Below are 19789 nucleotides of genomic sequence, written 5' to 3'. Positions count from 1 at the left end.
TCACTGAACACCACAGTTAGGTAAAGGTATATGCTGTGATGAGGTGGGTTCACTTAAGACAACAGTTAGGTAAAGGTATATGCTGTGATGAGGTGGGTTCACTGAACACAACAGTTAGGTAAAGGTATTTGCTGTGATGAGGTTGGTTTACTGAACACAACAGTTAGGTAAAGGTATATGCTGTGATGAGGTGGTTTCACTGAACACAACAGTTAGGTAAAGGTATATGCTGTGATGAGGTGGTTTCACTGAACACAACAGTCAGGTATATGCTGTGATGAGGTGGGTTCACTGAACACAACAGTTAGGTAAAGGTATATGCTGTGATGAGGTGGTTTTTACTGAACACAACAGTTAGGTAAAGGTATATGCTGTAATGAGGTGGTTTCACTGAACACAACAGTCAGGTATATGCTGTGATGAGGTGGGTTCACTGAACACAACAGTTAGGTCTATGCTGTGATGAGGTGGTTTCACTGAACACAACAGTCAGGTATATGCTGTGATGAGGTGGGTTCACTGAACACAACAGTTAGGTATATGCTGTAATGACGTGGGTTCATTGAACACAACAGTTAGGTCTATGCGGTGATGAGGTGGTTTTACTGAACACAACAGTCAGGTATATGCTGTGATGAGATGGGTTCACTGAACACAACAGTTAGGTCTATGCTGTGATGAGGTGGTTTCACTGAACACAACAGTCAGGTATGTGCTGTGATGAGGTGGGTACACTGAACACAACAGTTAGGTAAAGGTATATGCTGTGATGAGGTGGTTTCACTGAACACAACAGTTAGGTCTATGCTGTGATGAGGTGGTTTCATTGAACACAACAGTCAGGTATATGTTGTGATGAGGTGGGTTCACTGAACACAACAGTTAGGTAAATGTATATGCTGTAATGAGGTGGACTCACTGAACACAACAGTTAGGAAAAGGTATATGCTGTGATGAGGTGGTTTCACTGAACACAACAGTTAGGTCTATTATTATTATTTATTATTATTAATATTTAGTATTTATATAGCGCCAACATCTTCCGCAGCGCTGTACAGAGTATATTGTCTTGTCACTTAACTGTCCCTCAGGGGCTCACAATATAATCCCTAACATAGTCCTATGTTTATGTATGTATTGTGTAGTGTATGTACTGTAGTCTAGGGCCAATTTCGAGGGAAGCCAATGAACTTATCTGTATGTTTTTGGGATGTGGAAGGAAACCGGAGTACCCGGAGGAAACCCACGCAGACACGGGGAGAACATACAAGCTCCTTGCAGATGTTGACTTGGCTGGGATTCGAACCAGGGACCCAGCGTTGCAAGGCAAGAGCGCTAACCACTATGCCACAGTGCTGTCTATGCTGTGATGAGGTGGTTTCACTGAACACAACAGTCAGGTATATGCTGTGATGAGGTGGGTTCACTGAACACAACAGTTAGGTAAAGGTATATGCTGTGATAAGGTGGGTTCACTGAAAACAACAGTTAGGTAAAGGTATATGCTGTGATGAGGTGGGTTTACTGAACACAACAGTTAGGTAAAGGTGTATGCTGTGATGAGGTGGTTTCACTGAACATAACAGTTAGGTAAAGGTATATGCTGTGATGAGGTGGTTTCACTGAACACAACAGTCAGGTATATGCTGTGATGAGGTGGGTTCACTGAACACAACAGTTAGGTCTATGCTGTGATGAGGTGGTTTTACTGAACACAACAGTCAGGTATATGCTGTGATGAGGTGGGTTCACTGAACACAACAGTTAGCTCTATGCTGTGATGAGTTGGTTTCACTGAACACAACAGTCAGGTATATGCTGTGATGAGGTGGGTTCACTGAACACAACAGTTAGGTCTATGCTGTGATGAGGTGGTTTCACTGAACACGACAGTCAGGTATGTGCTGTGATGAGGTGGGTACACTGAACACAACAATTAGGTAAAGGTATATGCTGTGATGAGGTGGTTTCACTGAACACAACAGTTAGGTCTATGCTGTGATGAGGTGGTTTCACTGAACACAGCAGTCAGGTATATGCTGTGATGAGGTGGGTTCACTGAACACAACAGTTAGGTAAAGGTATATGCTGTGATGAGGTGGGTTTACTGAACACAACAGTTAGGTAAAGGTATATGCTGTGATGAGGTGGTTTCACTGAACACAACAGTCAGGTATATGTTGTGATGAGGTGGGTTCACTGAACAGAACAGTTAGGTAAAGGTATATGCTGTGATGAGGTGGTTTCACTGAACACAACAGTCAGGTATATGCTGTGCTGAGGTGGGTTCACTGAACACAACAGTTAGGTAAAGGTATATGCTGTGATGAGGTGGTTTTACTGAACACAACAGTTAGGGTAAAGGCATATGCTGTGATGAGGTGGTTTCTGAACACAACAGTCAGGTATATGCTCTGATGAGGTGGGTTCACTGAACACATAGTTACATAGTTACATATAGTTACATAGTTATTTTGGTTGAAAAAAGACATACGTCCATCGAGTTCAACCAGTATAAAGTACAACACCAGCCTGCTCCCTCACATATCCCTGTTGATCCAGAGGAAGGCGAAAAAACCCTTACAAGGCATGGTCCAATTAGCCCCTAAAGGGAAAAATTCCTTCCCGACTCCAGATGGCAATCAGATAAAATCCCTGGATCAACATCATTAGGCATTACCTAGTAATTGTAGCCATGGATGTCTTTCAACGCAAGGAAAGCATCTAAGCCCCCTTTAAATGCAGGTATAGAGTTTGCCATAACGACTTCCTGTGGCAATGCATTCCACATCTTAATCACTCTTACTGTAAAGAACCCTTTCCTAAATAAATGGCTAAAACATTTTTCCTCCATGCGCAGATCATGTCCTCTAGTCCTTTGAGAAGGCCTAGGGACAAAAAGCTCATCCGCCAAGGTATTATATTGCCCTCTGATGTATTTATACATGTTAATTAGATCCCCTCTAAGGCGTCTTTTCTCTAGACTAAATAAACCCAGTTTATCTAACCTTTCTCGATAAGTGAGACCTTCCATCCCACGCATCAATTTTGTTGCTCGTCTCTGCACCTGCTCTAAAACTGCAATATCTTTTTTGTAATGTGGTGCCCAGAACTGAATTCCATATTCCAGATGTGGCCTTACTAGAGAGTTAAACAGGGGCAATATTATGCTAGCATCTCGAGTTTTTATTTCCCTTTTAATGCATCCCAAAATTTTGTTAGCTTTAGCTGCAGCTGCTTGGCATTGAGTACGATTATTTAACTTGTTGTCAATGAGTACTCCTAAGTCCTTCTCCAAGTTTGATGTCCCCAACTGTATCCCATTTATTTTGTATGGTGCTAGACCATTAGTACGTCCAAAATGCATGACCTTACATTTGTCAACATTGAATTTCATCTGCCATGTATGTGCCCATATAGCCATCCTATCCAGATCCTGTTGCAATATGACACTATCTTCCTGAGAGTTAATGATTCTGCACAATTTTGTATCATCTGCAAAAATAGCAACATTGCTCACTACTGCATCTACTAGGTCATTAATAAATAAATTGAAGAGCACTGGACCTAGAACAGACCCCTGTGGGACCCCACTGCTAACAGTCTCCCATTTTGAGTATGATCCATTGACCACAACTCTTTGTTTTCTGTCCATTAGCCAGTTCCCTATCCATGAACACAGACTCTTCCCCAGTCCTTGCATCCTCAACTTTTGCACCAGACTTTTGTGGGGAACAGTGTCGAAGGCCTTTGCAACACAACAGTTAGGTCTATGCTGTGATGAGGTGGTTTTACTGATCACAACAGTCAGGTATATGCTGTGATGAGGTGGGTTCACTGAACACAACAGTTAGGTCTATGCTGTGATGAGGGGGTTTCACTGAACACAACAGTCAGGTATATGCAGTGATGAGGTGGGTTCACTGAACACAACAGTTAGGTAAAGGTATATGCTGTGATGAGGTGGTTACACTGAACACAACAGTCAGGTATATGCTGTGATGGTGGTGTCACTAAACTCAACAGTTAGGTCTATGCTGTGATGAGGTGGTTTCACAGAACACAACAGTCAGGTATATGCTGTGATGAGGTGGATTCACTGAACACAACAGTTAGGTCTATGCTGTGATGAGGTGGTTTCACTGAATACAACAGTCAGGTATGTGCTGTGATGAGGTGGGTTCACTGAACACGACAGTTAGGTAAAGGTATATGCTGTGATGAGGTGGTTACACTGAACACAACAGTCAGGTATATACTGTGATGATGGTTTCACTGAACACAACAGTTAGGTCTGTGCTGTGATGAGGTGGTTTCACTGAACACAACAGTCAGGTATATGCTGTGATGAGGTGGGTTCACTGAACACAACAGTTAGGTAAAGGTATATGCTGTGATGAGTTGGGTTTACTGAACACAACAGTTAGGTAAAGGTCTATGCTGTGATGAGGTGGTTTCACAGAACACAACAGTCAGGTATATGCTGTGATGAGGTGGGTTCAATGAACACAACAGCTAGGTAAAGGTATATGCTGTGATGAGGTGGGTTTACTGAACACAACAGTTAGGTAAAGGTATATGCTGTGATGAGGTGGTTTCACTGAACATAACAGTTAGGTAAAGGTCTATGCTGTGATGAGGTGGTTTCACAGAACACAACAGTCAGGTATATGCTGTGATGAGGTGGGTTCAATGAACACAACAGCTAGGTAAAGGTATATGCTGTGATGAGGTGGGTTTACTGAACACGACAGTTAGGTAAAGGTATATGCTGTGATGAGGTGGTTACACTGAACACAACAGTCAGGTATATACTGTGATGATGGTTTCACTGAACACAACAGTTAGGTCTGTGCTGTGATGAGGTGGTTTCACTGAACACAACAGTCAGGTATATGCTGTGATGAGGTGGGTTCACTGAACACAACAGTTAGGTAAAGGTATATGCTGTGATGAGTTGGGTTTACTGAACACAACAGTTAGGTAAAGGTCTATGCTGTGATGAGGTGGTTTCACAGAACACAACAGTCAGGTATATGCTGTGATGAGGTGGGTTCAATGAACACAACAGCTAGGTAAAGGTATATGCTGTGATGAGGTGGGTTTACTGAACACAACAGTTAGGTAAAGGTATATGCTGTGATGAGGTGGTTTCACTGAACATAACAGTTAGGTAAAGGTATATGCTGTGATGAGGTGGTTTCACTGAACACAACAGTCAGGTATATGCTGTGATGAGGTGGGTTCACTGAACACAACAGTTAGGTCTATGCTGTGATGAGGTGGTTTTACTGAACACAACAGTCAGGTATATGCTGTGATGAGGTGGGTTCACTGAACACAACAGTTAGCTCTATGCTGTGATGAGGTGGTTTCACTGAACACAACAGTCAGGTATATGCTTTGATGAGGTGGGTTCACTGAACACAACAGTTAGGTAAAGGTATATGCTGTGATGAGGTGGGTTTACTGAACACAACAGTCAGGTATGTGCTGTGATGAGGTGGGTACACTGAACACAACAGTTAGGTAAAGGTATATGCTGTGATGAGGTGGTTTCACTGAACACAACAGTTAGGTCTATGCTGTGATGAGGTGGTTTCACTGAACACAGCAGTCAGGTATATGCTGTGAAGAGGTGGGTTCACTGAACACAACAGTTAGGTAAAGGTATATGCTGTGATGAGGTGGGTTTACTGAACACAACAGTTAGGTAAAGGTATATGCTGTGATGAGGTGGTTTCACTGAACACAACAGTCAGGTATATGTTGTGATGAGGTGGGTTCACTGAACAGAACAGTTAGGTAAAGGTATATGCTGTGATGAGGTGGTTTCACTGAACACAACAGTCAGGTATATGCTGTGCTGAGGTGAACACAACAGTCAGGTATATGCTGTGATGAGGTGGGTTCACTGAACACAACAGTTAGGTAAAGGTATATGCTGTGATGAGTTGGGTTTACTGAACACAACAGTTAGGTAAAGGTCTATGCTGTGATGAGGTGGTTTCACTGAACACAACAGTCAGGTATATGCTGTGATGAGGTGGGTTCACTGAACACAACAGTTAGGTCTATGCTGTGATGAGGTGGTTTTACTGAACACAACAGTCAGGTATATGCTGTGATGAGGTGGGTTCACTGAACACAACAGTTAGCTCTATGCTGTGATGAGGTGGTTTCACTGAACACAACAGTCAGGTATATGCTTTGATGAGGTGGGTTCACTGAACACAACAGTTAGGTAAAGGTATATGCTGTGATGAGGTGGGTTTACTGAACACAACAGTCAGGTATGTGCTGTGATGAGGTGGGTACACTGAACACAACAGTTAGGTAAAGGTATATGCTGTGATGAGGTGGTTTCACTGAACACAACAGTTAGGTCTATGCTGTGATGAGGTGGTTTCACTGAACACAGCAGTCAGGTATATGCTGTGAAGAGGTGGGTTCACTGAACACAACAGTTAGGTAAAGGTATATGCTGTGATGAGGTGGGTTTACTGAACACAACAGTTAGGTAAAGGTATATGCTGTGATGAGGTGGTTTCACTGAACACAACAGTCAGGTATATGTTGTGATGAGGTGGGTTCACTGAACAGAACAGTTAGGTAAAGGTATATGCTGTGATGAGGTGGTTTCACTGAACACAACAGTCAGGTATATGCTGTGCTGAGGTGGGTTCACTGAACACAACAGTTAGGTAAAGGTATATGCTGTGATGAGGTGGTTTCACTGAACACAACAGTTAGGGTAAAGGCATATGCTGTGATGAGGTGGTTTCTGAACACAACAGTCAGGTATATGCTGTGATGAGGTGGGTTCACTGAACACAACAGTTAGGTCTATGCTGTGATGAGGTGGTTTTACTGATCACAACAGTCAGGTATATGCTGTGATGAGGTGGGTTCACTGAACACAACAGTTAGGACTATGCTGTGATGAGGGGGTTTCACTGAACACAACAGTCAGGTATATGCAGTGATGAGGTGGGTTCACTGAACACAACAGTTAGGTAAAGGTATATGCTGTGATGAGGTGGTTACACTGAACACAACAGTCAGGTATATGCTGTGATGGTGGTTTCACTGAACACAACAGTTAGGTCTATTATTATTATTTATTATTATTATTTAGTATTTATATAGCGCCAACATCTTCCGCAGCGTTGTACAGAGTATATTGTCTTGTCACTTATCTGTCCCTCAGGGGCTCACAATATAATCCCTAACATAGTCCTATGTTTATGTATGTATTGTGTAGTGTATGTACTGTAGTCTAGGGCCAATTTCGAGGGAAGCCAATGAACTTATCTGTATGTTTTTGGGATGTGGGAGGAAACCGGAGTACCCGGAGGAAACCTACGCAGACACGGGGAGAACATACAATCTCCTTGCAGATGTTGACTTGGCTGGGATTCGAACCAGGGACCCAGCGTTGCAAGGCAAGAGCACTAACCACTATGCCACCGTGCTGTCTATGCTGTGATGAGGTGGTTTCACTGAACACAACAGTTAGGTATATGCTGTGATGAGGTGGGTTCACTGAACACAACAGTTAGGTAAAGGTATGTGCTGTGATGAGGTGGGTTCACTGAAAACAACAGTTAGGTAAAGGTATATGCTGTGATGAGGTGGGTTTACTGAACACAACAGTTAGGTAAAGGTATATGTTGTGATGAGGTGGTTTCACTGAACATAACAGTTAGGTAAAGGTATATGCTGTGATGAGGTGGTTTTACTGAACACAACAGTCAGGTATATGCTGTGATGAGTTGGTTTCACTGAACACAACAGTCAGGTATATGCTGTGATGAGGTGGGTTCACTGAACACAACAGTTAGGTCTATGCTGTGATGAGGTGGTTTCACTGAACACAAGTGTCAGGTATGTGCTGTGATGAGGTGGGCACACTAAACACAAAAGTTAGGTAAAGGTATATGCTGTGATGAGGTGGTTTCACTGAACACAACAGTTAGGTCTATGCTGTGATGAGGTGGTTTCACTGAACACAACAGTTAGGTAAAGGTATATGCTGTGATGAGGTGGGTTCACTGAAAACAACAGTTAGGTAAAGGTATATGCTGTGATGAGGTGGGTTTACTGAACACAACAGTTAGGTAAAGGTATATGCTGTGATGAGGTGGTTTCACTGAACATAACAGTTAGGTAAAGGTATATGCTGTGATGAGGTGGGTTCACTGAACACAACAGTCAGGTATATGCTGTGATGAGGTGGGTTCACTGAACACAACAGTTAGGTCTATGCTGTGATGAGGTGGTTTTACTGAAGACAACAGTCAGGTATATGCTGTGATGAGGTGGGTTCACTGAACACAACAGTTAGGTAAAGGTATGCTGTGATGAAGTGGTTTCACTGAACACAACAGTCAGGTCTATGCTGTGATGAGGTGGTTTCACTAAACACAACAGTCAGGTATGTGCTGTGATGAAGTGGGTTCACTGAACACAACAGTTAGGTCTATGCTGTGATGAGGTGGTTTCACTGAACACAACAGTCAGGTATATGCTGTGATGAGGTGGGTTCGTTGAACACAACAGTTAGGTAAAGGTATATGCTGTGATGAGGTGGGTTCACTTAACACAACAGTTAGGTCTATGCTGTGATGAGGTGGTTTCACTGAACACAACAGTCAGGTATATGCTGTGATGAGGTGGTTTCACTGAACACAACAGTCAGGTATATGCTGTGATGAGGTGGTTTTACTGAACACAACAGTCAGGTATATGCTGTGATGAGTTGGGTTCACTGAACACAACAGTTAGGTAAAGGTATATGCTGTGATGAGGTGGGTTCACTTAACACAACAGTTATGTCTATGCTTTGATGAGGTGGTTTTACTGAAAACAACAGTCAGGTATATGCTGTTATGAGGTGGTTTCACTGAACACAACAGTCAGGTATATGCTGTGATGAGGTGGGTTCATTGAACACAACAGTTAGGTAAAGGTATATGCTGTGATGAGGTGGGTTCACTTAACACAACAGTTAGGTCTATGCTGTGATGAGGTGGGTTCACTGAACACAACAGTCAGGCATATGCTGTGATGAGGTGGGTTCACTGAACACAACAGTCAGGTATATGCTGTGATGAGGTGGTTTTACTGAACACAACAGTCAGGTATATGCTGTGATGAGGTGGGTTCACTGAACACAACAGTTAGGTAAAGGTATATGCTGTGATGAGGTGGGTTTACTTAACACAACAGTTAGGTCTATGCTTTGATGAGGTGGTTTTACTGAACACAACAGTCAGGTATATGCTGTGATGAGGTGGGTTTACTTAACACAATAGTTAGGTCTATGCTTTGATGAGGTGGTTTTACTGAACACAACAGTCAGGTATATGCTGTGATGAGGTGGGTTCACTGAACACAACAGTTAGGTCTATGCTGTGATGAGGTGGTTTCACTGAACACAACAGTCAGGTATATGCTGTGATGAGGTGGGTTCACTGAACACAACAGTTAGGTCTATGCTGTGATGAGGTGGTTTCACTGAACACAACAGTCAGGTATGTGCTGTGATGAGGTCTGTACACTGAACACAACAGTTAGGTAAAGGTATATGCTGTGATGAGGTGGTTTCACTGAACACAAAAGTTAGGTCTATGCTGTGATGAGGTGGTTTCACTGAACACAGCAGTCAGGTATATGCTGTGATGAGGTGGGTTCACTGAACACAACAGTTAGGTAAAGGTATATGCTGTGATGAGGTGGGTTTACTGAACACAACAGTTAGGTAAAGGTATATGCTGTGATGAGGTGGTTTCACTGAACACAACAGTCAGGTATAAGTTGTGATGAGGTGGGTTCACTGAACAGAACAGTTAGGTAAAGGTATATGCTGTGATGAGGTGGTTTCACTGAACACAACAGTCAGGTATATGCTGTGCTGAGGTGGGTTCACTGAACACAACAGTTAGGTAAAGGTATATGCTGTGATGAGGTGGTTTCACTGAACACAACAGTTAGGGTAAAGGTATATGCTGTGATGAGGTGGTTTCTGAACACAACAGTCAGGTATATGCTGTGATGAGGTGGGTTCACTGAACACAACAGTTAGGTCTATGCTGTGATGAGGTGGTTTTACTGATCACAACAGTCAGGTATATGCTGTGATGAGGTGGGTTCACTGAACACAACAGTTAGGTCTATGCTGTGATGAGGGGGTTTCACTGAACACAACAGTCAGGTATATGCAGTGATGAGGTGGGTTCACTGAACACAACACTTAGGTAAAGGTATATGCTGTGATGAGGTGTTTACACTGAACACAACAGTCAGGTATATGCTGTGATGGTGGTTTCACTAAATTTAACAGTTAGGTCTGTGCTGTGATGAGGTGGTTTCACAGAACACAACAGTCAGGTATATGCTGTGATGAGGTGGATTCACTGAACACAACAGTTAGGTCTATGCTGTGATGAGGTGGTTTCACTGAACACAACAGTCAGGTATGTGCTGTGATGAGGTGGGTTCACTGAACACGACAGTTAGGTAAAGGTATATGCTGTGATGAGGTGGTTACACTGAACACAACAGTCAGGTATATGCTGTGATGGTGGTTTCACTGAACACAACAGTTAGGTCTGTGCTGTGATGAGGTGGTTTCACTGAACACAACAGTCAGGTATATGCTGTGATGAGGTGGGTTCACTGAACACAACAGTTAGGTAAAGGTATATGCTGTGATGAGTTGGGTTTACTGAACACAACAGTTAGGTAAAGGTCTATGCTGTGATGAGGTGGTTTCACAGAACACAACAGTCAGGTATATGCTGTGATGAGGTGGATTCAATGAACACAACAGCTAGGTAAAGGTATATGCTGTGATGAGGTGGGTTTACTGAACACAACAGTTAGGTAAAGGTCTATGCTGTGATGAGGTGGTTTCACTGAACACAACAGTCAGGTATATGTTGTGATGAGGTGGGTTCACTGAACACAACAGTTAGGTAAAGGTATATGCTGTGATGAGGTGGTTTCACTGAACACAACAGTCAGGTATATGCTGTGATGAGGTGGGTTCACTGAACACAACAGTTAGGTAAAGGTATATGCTGTGATGAGGTGGTTTCACTGAACACAACAGTCAGGTATATGCTGTGATGAGGTGGGTTCACTGAACACAACAGTTAGGTCTATGCTGTGATGAGGTGGTTTTACTGTACACAACAGTCAGGTATATGCTGTGATGAGGTGGGTTCACTGAAAACAACAGTTATGTGTATGCTGTGATCAGGTGGGTTCACTGAACACAACAGTCAGGTATATGCTGTGATGAGGTGGGTTCACTGATCACAACAGTAAGGTAAAGGTATATGCTGTGATGAGGTGGGTTTACTTAACACAACAGTCAGGTATATGCTGTGATGAGGTGGTTACACTGAACACAACAGTCAGGTATATGCTGTGATGGTGGTTTCACTGAACTCAACAGTTAGGTCTATGCTGTGATGAGGTGGTTTCACTAAACACAACAGTTAGGTAAAGGTATATGCTGTGATGAGGTGGTTTCACTGAACACAACAGTTAGGTAAAGGTATATGCTGTGATGAGGTGGGTTCAATGAACACAACAGTTAGGTCTATGCTGTGATGAGGTGGTTTTACTGATCACAACAGTCAGGTATATGCTGTGATGAGGTGGGTTCACTGAACACAACAGTTAGGTCTATGCTGTGATGAGGGGGTTTCACTGAACACAACAGTCAGGTATATGCAGTGATGAGGTGGGTTCACTGAACACAACACTTAGGTAAAGGTATATGCTGTGATGAGGTGGTTACACTGAACACAACAGTCAGGTATATGCTGTGATGGTGGTTTCACTAAATTTAACAGTTAGGTCTGTGCTGTGATGAGGTGGTTTCACAGAACACAACAGTCAGGTATATGCTGTGATGAGGTGGATTCACTGAACACAACAGTTAGGTCTATGCTGTGATGAGGTGGTTTCACTGAACACAACAGTCAGGTATGTGCTGTGATAAGGTGGGTTCACTGAACACGACAGTTAGGTAAAGGTATATGCTGTGATGAGGTGGTTACACTGAACACAACAGTCAGGTATATGCTGTGATGGTGGTTTCACTGAACACAACAGTTAGGTCTGTGCTGTGATGAGGTGGTTTCACTGAACACAACAGTCAGGTATATGCTGTGATGAGGTGGGTTCACTGAACACAACAGTTAGGTAAAGGTATATGCTGTGATGAGTTGGGTTTACTGAACACAACAGTTAGGTAAAGGTCTATGCTGTGATGAGGTGGTTTCACAGAACACAACAGTCAGGTATATGCTGTGATGAGGTGGATTCAATGAACACAACAGCTAGGTAAAGGTATATGCTGTGATGAGGTGGGTTTACTGAACACAACAGTTAGGTAAAGGTCTATGCTGTGATGAGGTGGTTTCACTGAACACAACAGTCAGGTATATGTTGTGATGAGGTGGGTTCACTGAACACAACAGTTAGGTAAAGGTATATGCTGTGATGAGGTGGTTTCACTGAACACAACAGTCAGGTATATGCTGTGATGAGGTGGGTTCACTGAACACATCAGTTAGGTAAAGGTATATGCTGTGATGAGGTGGTTTCACTGAACACAACAGTCAGGTATATGCTGTGATGAGGTGGGTTCACTGAACACAACAGTTAGGTCTATGCTGTGATGAGGTGGTTTTACTGTACACAACAGTCAGGTATATGCTGTGATGAGGTGGGTTCACTGAAAACAACAGTTATGTGTATGCTGGGATCAGGTGGGTTCACTGAACACAACAGTCAGGTATATGCTGTGATGAGGTGGGTTCACTGATCACAACAGTAAGGTAAAGGTATATGCTGTGATGAGGTGGGTTTACTTAACACAACAGTCAGGTATATGCTGTGATGAGGTGGTTACACTGAACACAACAGTCAGGTATATGCTGTGATGGTGGTTTCACTGAACTCAACAGTTAGGTCTATGCTGTGATGAGGTGGTTTCACTGAACACAACAGTTAGGTAAAGGTATATGCTGTGATGAGGTGGTTTCACTGAACACAACAGTTAGGTAAAGGTATATGCTGTGATGAGGTGGGTTCAATGAACACAACAGTCAGGTATTTGCTGTGATGAGGTGGGTTCACTGAACACAACAGTTAGGTAAAGGTATATGCTGTGATGAGGTGGGTTTACTTAACACAACAGTTAGGTCTATGCTTTGATGAGGTGGTTTTACTGAACACAACAGTCAGGTATATGCTGTGATGAGGTGGGTTTACTTAACACAACAGTTAGGTCTATGCTTTGATGAGGTGGTTTTACTGAACACAACAGTCAGGGATATGCTGTGATGAGGTGGGTTCACTGAACACAACAGCTAGGTAAAGGTATATGCTGTGATGAGGTGGTTTCACTGAACACAACAGTTAGGGTAAAGGTATATGCTGTGATGAGGTGGTTTCTGAACACAACAGTCAGGTATATGCTGTGATGAGGTGGGTTCACTGAACACAACAGTTAGGTCTATGCTGTGATGAGGTGGTTTTACTGATCACAACAGTCAGGTATATGCTGTGATGAGGTGGGTTCACTGAACACAACAGTTAGGTCTATGCTGTGATGAGGGGGTTTCACTGAACACAACAGTCAGGTATATGCAGTGATGAGGTGGGTTCACTGAACACAACACTTAGGTAAAGGTATATGCTGTGATGAGTTGGGTTTACTGAACACAACAGTTAGGTAAAGGTCTATGCTGTGATGAGGTGGTTTCACAGAACACAACAGTCAGGTATATGCTGTGATGAGGTGGATTCAATGAACACAACAGCTAGGTAAAGGTATATGCTGTGATGAGGTGGGTTTACTGAACACAACAGTTAGGTAAAGGTCTATGCTGTGATGAGGTGGTTTCACTGAACACAACAGTCAGGTATATGTTGTGATGAGGTGGGTTCACTGAACACAACAGTTAGGTAAAGGTATATGCTGTGATGAGGTGGTTTCACTGAACACAACAGTCAGGTATATGCTGTGATGAGGTGGGTTCACTGAACACAACAGTTAGGTAAAGGTATATGCTGTGATGAGGTGGTTTCACTGAACACAACAGTCAGGTATATGCTGTGATGAGGTGGGTTCACTGAACACAACAGTTAGGTCTATGCTGTGATGAGGTGGTTTTACTGTACACAACAGTCAGGTATATGCTGTGATGAGGTGGGTTCACTGAAAACAACAGTTATGTGTATGCTGTGATCAGGTGGGTTCACTGAACACAACAGTCAGGTATATGCTGTGATGAGGTGGGTTCACTGATCACAACAGTAAGGTAAAGGTATATGCTGTGATGAGGTGGGTTTACTTAACACAACAGTCAGGTATATGCTGTGATGAGGTGGTTACACTGAACACAACAGTCAGGTATATGCTGTGATGGTGGTTTCACTGAACTCAACAGTTAGGTCTATGCTGTGATGAGGTGGTTTCACTGAACACAACAGTTAGGTAAAGGTATATGCTGTGATGAGGTGGTTTCACTGAACACAACAGTTAGGTAAAGGTATATGCTGTGATGAGGTGGGTTCAATGAACACAACAGTCAGGTATTTGCTGTGATGAGGTGGGTTCACTGAACACAACAGATAGGTAAAGGTATATGCTGTGATGAGGTGGGTTCACTTGAGACAACAGTTAGGTAAAGGTATATGCTGTGATCAGGTGGTTTTACTGAACACAACAGTCAGGTATATGCTGTGATGAGGTGGTTTCACTGAACACAACAGCTAGGTATATGCTGTGATGGTGATTTCACTGAACACAACAGTCAAGTATATGATGTGATGAGGTGGTTTCACTGAACACAACAGTTAGGTAAAGGTATATGCTGTAATGAGGTGTGTTCACTGAACACAACAGTTAGGTAAATGTATATGCTGTGATGAGGTGGTTTCACTGAACACAACAGTCAGGTTTATGTTGTGATGAGGTGGGTTCACTGAACACAACAGTTAGGTAAAGGTATATGCTGTGATGAGGTGGGTTCACTTAAGACAACAGTTAGGTAAAGGTATATGCTGTGATGAGGTGGTTTTACTGAACACAACAGTCAGGTATATGCTGTGATGAGGGTGGTTCACTGAACACAACAGTTAGGTCTATGCTGTGATGAGGTGGGTTCACTGAACACAACGGTTAGGTCTATGCTGTGATGAGGTGGTTTCACTGAACACAACAGTCAGGTATATGCTGTGATGAGGTGGGTTCACTGAACACAACAGTCAGGTTTATGTTGTGATGAGGTGGGTTCACTGAACACAACAGTTAGGTAAAGGTGTATGCTGTGATGAGGTGGGTTCACTGAACACAACAGTTAGGTAAAGGTATATGCTGTGATGAGGTGGTTTCACTGAACACAACAGTCAGGTATATGCTGTGATGAGGTGGGTTCACTGAACACAACAGTTAGGTAAAGGTATATGCTGTGATGAGGTGGTTTCACTGAACACAACAGTTAGGTAAAGGTATATGCTGTGATGAGGTGGTTTCACTGAACACAACAGTCAGGTATATGCTGTGATGAGGTGGGTTCACTGAACACAACAGTTAGGTCTATGCTGTGATGAGGTGGTTTCACTGAACACAACAGTCAGGTATATGCTGTGATGAGGTGGGTTCACTGAACACAACAGTTAGGTAAAGGTATATGCTGTGATGAGGTGGGTTCACTGAACACAACAGTTAGGTATATGCTGTAATGACGTGGGTTCACTGAACACAACAGTTAGGTCTATGCGGTGATGAGGTGGTTTTACTGAACACAACAGTCAGGTATATGCTGTGATGAGGTGGGTTCACTGAACACAACAGTTAGGTCTATGCTGTGATGAGGTGGTTTCACTGAACACAACAGTCAGGTATGCGCTGTGATGAGGTGGGTACACTGAACACAACAGTTAGGTAAAGGTATATGCTGTGATGAGGTGGTTTCACTGAACACAAGAGTTAGGTCTATGCTGTGATGAGGTGGTTTCATTGAACACAACAGTCAGGTATATGTTGTGATGAGGTGGGTTCACTGAACACAACAGTTAGGTAAATGTATATGCTGTGATGAGGTGGATTCACTGAACACAACAGTTAGGTAAAGGTATATGCTGTGATGAGGTGGTTTCACTGAACACAACAGTTAGGTCTATTATTATTATTTAGTATTTATATAGCGCCAACATCTTCCGCAGCGCTGTACAGAGTGTATTGTCTTGTCACTTATCTGTCCCTCAGTGGCTCACAATATAATCCCTAACATAGTCCTATGTTTATGTATGTATTGTGTAGTGTATGTACTGTAGTCTAGGGCCAATTTCGAGGGAAGCCAATGAACTTATCTGTATGTTTTTGGGATGTGGGAGGAAACCGGAGTACCCGGAGGAAACCTACGCAGACACGGGGAGAACATACAAGCTCCTTGCAGATGTTGACTTGGCTGGGATTCGAACCAGGGACCCAGCGTTGCAAGGCAAGAGCACTAACCACTATGCCACCGTGCTGTCTATGCTGTGATGAGGTGGTTTCACTGAACACAACAGTTAGGTATATGCTGTGATGAGGTGGGTTCACTGAACACAACAGTTAGGTAAAGGTATATGCTGTGATGAGGTGGGTTTACTGAACACAACAGTTAGGTAAAGGTATATGCTGTGATGAGGTGGTTTCACTGAACATAACAGTTAGGTAAAGGTATATGCTGTGATGAGGTGGTTTCACTGAACACAACAGTCAGGTATATGCTGTGATGAGGTGGGTTCACTGAACACAACAGTTAGGTCTATGCTGTGATGAGGTGGTTTTACTGAACACAACAGTCAGGTATATGCGGTGATGAGGTGGGTTCACTGAACACAACAGTTAGGTCTATGCTGTGATGAGGTGGTTTCACTGAACACAACAGTCAGGTATATGCTGTGATGAGGTGGGTTCACTGAACACAACAGTTAGGTCTATCCTGTAATGAGGTTGTTTCACTGAACACAACAGTCAGGTATGTGCTGTGATGAGGTGGGTACACTGAACACAACAGTTAGGTCTTTGCTGTGATGAGGTGGTTTTACTGAACACAACAGTCAGGTATATGCTGTGATGAGGTGGTTTTACTGAACACAACAGTCAGGTATATGCTGTGATGAGGTGGTTTTACTGAACACAACAGTCAGGTATATGCTGTGATGAGGTGGGTTCACTGAACACAACAGTCAGGTATATGCTGTGATGAGGTGGGTTCACTGAACACAACAGTTAGGTCTATGCTGTGATGAGGTGGTTTCACTGAACACAACAGTCAGGTATGTGCTGTGATGAGGTGGGTACACTGAACACAAAAGTTAGGTAAAGGTATATGCTGTGATGAGGTGGTTTCACTGAACACAACAGTTAGGTCTATGCTGTGATGAGGTGGGTTCACTGAAAACAACAGTTAGGTAAAGGTATATGCTGTGATGAGGTGGTTTCACTGAACATAACAGTTAGGTAAAGGTATTTGCTGTGATGAGGTGGTTTCACTGAACACAACAGTCAGGTATATGCTGTGATAAGGTGGGTTCACTGAACACAACAGTTAGGTCTATGCTGTGATGAGGTGGTTTCACTGAACACAACAGTCAGGTATGTGCTGTGAAGAGGTGGGTTCACTGAACACAACAGTCAGGTATATGCTGTGATGAGGTGGTTTTACTGAACACAACAGTCAGGTATATGCTGTGATGAGTTGGGTTCACTGAACACAACAGTCAGGTATATGCTGTGATGAGGTGGTTTCACTGAACACAACAGTCAGGTATATGCTGTGATGAGGTGGGTTCATTGAACACAACAGTTAGGTAAAGGTATATGCTGTGATGAGGTGGGTTCACTTAACACAACATTTAGGTCTATGCTGTGATGAGGTGGGTTCACTGAACACAACAGTCAGGTATATGCTGTGATGAGGTGGGTTCACTGAACACAACAGTTAGGTAAAGGTATATGCTGTGATGAGGTGGGTTTACTTAACACAACAGTTAGGTCTATGCTCTGATGAGGTGGTTTTACTGAACACAACAGTCAGGTATATGCTGTGATGAGGTGGTTACACTGAACACAACAGTCAGGTATATGCTGTGATGGTGGTTTCACTGAACTCAACAGTTAGGTCTATGCTGTGATGAGGTGGTTTCACTGAACACAACAGTTAGGTAAAGGTATATGCTGTGATGAGGTGGTTTCACTGAACACAACAGTTAGGTAAAGGTATATGCTGTGATGAGGTGGGTTCACTGAACACAACAGTCAGGTATATGCTGTGATGAGGTGGGTTCACTGAACACAACAGATAGGTAAAGGTATATGCTGTGATGAGGTGGGTTCACTTGAGACAACAGTTAGGTAAAGGTATATGCTGTGATCAGGTGGTTTTACTGAACACAACAGTCAGGTATATGCTGTGATGAGGTGGTTTCACTGAACACAACAGCTAGGTATATGCTGTGATGGTGATTTCACTGAACACAACAGTCAAGTATATGATGTGATGAGGTGGTTTCACTGAACACAACAGTTAGGTAAAGGTATATGCTGTAATGAGGTGGGTTCACTAAACACAACAGTTAGGTAAATGTATATGCTGTGATGAGGTGGTTTCACTGAACATAACAGTTAGGTAAAGGTATATGCTGTGATGAGGTGGGTTTACTGAACACAACAGTTAGGTAAAGGTATATGCTGTGAAGAGGTGGGTTCACTTAAGACAACAGTTAGGTAAAGGTATATGCTGTGATGAGGTGGTTTTACTGAACACAACAGTCAGGTATATGCTGTGATGAGGGCGGTTCACTGAACACAACAGTTAGGTCTATGCTGTGATGAGGTGGGTTCACTGAACACAACGGTTAGGTCTATGCTGTGATGAGGTGGTTTCACTGAACACAACAGTCAGGTATATGCTGTGATGAGGTGGGTTCACTGAACACAACAGTCAGGTTTATGTTGTGATGAGGTGGGTTCACTGAACACAACAGTTAGGTAAAGGTGTATGCTGTGATGAGGTGGGTTCACTTAAGACAACAGTTAGGTAAAGGTATATGCTGTGATGAGGTGGTTTTACTGAACACAACAGTCAGGTATATGCTGTGATGAGGGTGGTTCACTGAACACAACAGTTAGGTCTATGCTGTGATGAGGTGGGTTCACTGAACACAACGGTTAGGTCTATGCTGTGATGAGGTGGTTTCACTGAACACAACAGTCAGGTATATGCTGTGATGAGGTGGGTTCACTGAACACAACAGTTAGGTAAAGGTATATGCTGTGATGAGGTGGTTTCACTGAAGACAACAGTTAGGTAAAGGTATATGCTGTGATGAGGTGGTTTCACTAAACACAACAGTCAGGTTTATGCTGTAATGAGGTGGGTTCACTGAACACAACAGTTAGGTCTATGCTGTGATGAATTGGTTTTACTGAACACAACAGTGAGGTATATGCTGTGATGAGGTGGGTTCACTGAACACAACAGTTAGGTCTATGCTGTGATGAGGTTATTTCACTGAACACAACAGTCAGGTATGTGCTGTGATGAGGTGGGTTCACTGAACACCACAGTTAGGTAAAGGTATATGCTGTGATGAGGTGGGTTCACTTAAGACAACAGTTAGGTAAAGGTATATGCTGTGATGAGGTGGTTTCACTGAACACAACAGTTAGGTCTATGCTGTGATGACGTGGTTTCACTGAACACAACAG

General features: G+C 43.1%; 1 protein-coding gene across 3 annotated transcripts in view; it reads right to left on the bottom strand.

Annotated features, from left to right (window-relative positions):
* The window catches only part of LOC137541609 (amine oxidase [copper-containing] 3-like), a 643078-nt gene that overhangs the window by 236805 nt on the left and 386484 nt on the right, over positions 1-19789 (bottom strand). The window lies entirely within an intron of this gene.

Source organism: Hyperolius riggenbachi, chromosome 12 (genome assembly GCF_040937935.1).
Source record: "Hyperolius riggenbachi isolate aHypRig1 chromosome 12, aHypRig1.pri, whole genome shotgun sequence".
NCBI lineage: Eukaryota > Metazoa > Chordata > Amphibia > Anura > Hyperoliidae > Hyperolius > Hyperolius riggenbachi.
The sequence above is the reverse complement of the archived record's forward strand: the minus strand, read 5'-3'. Positions and strand labels throughout refer to the sequence as shown.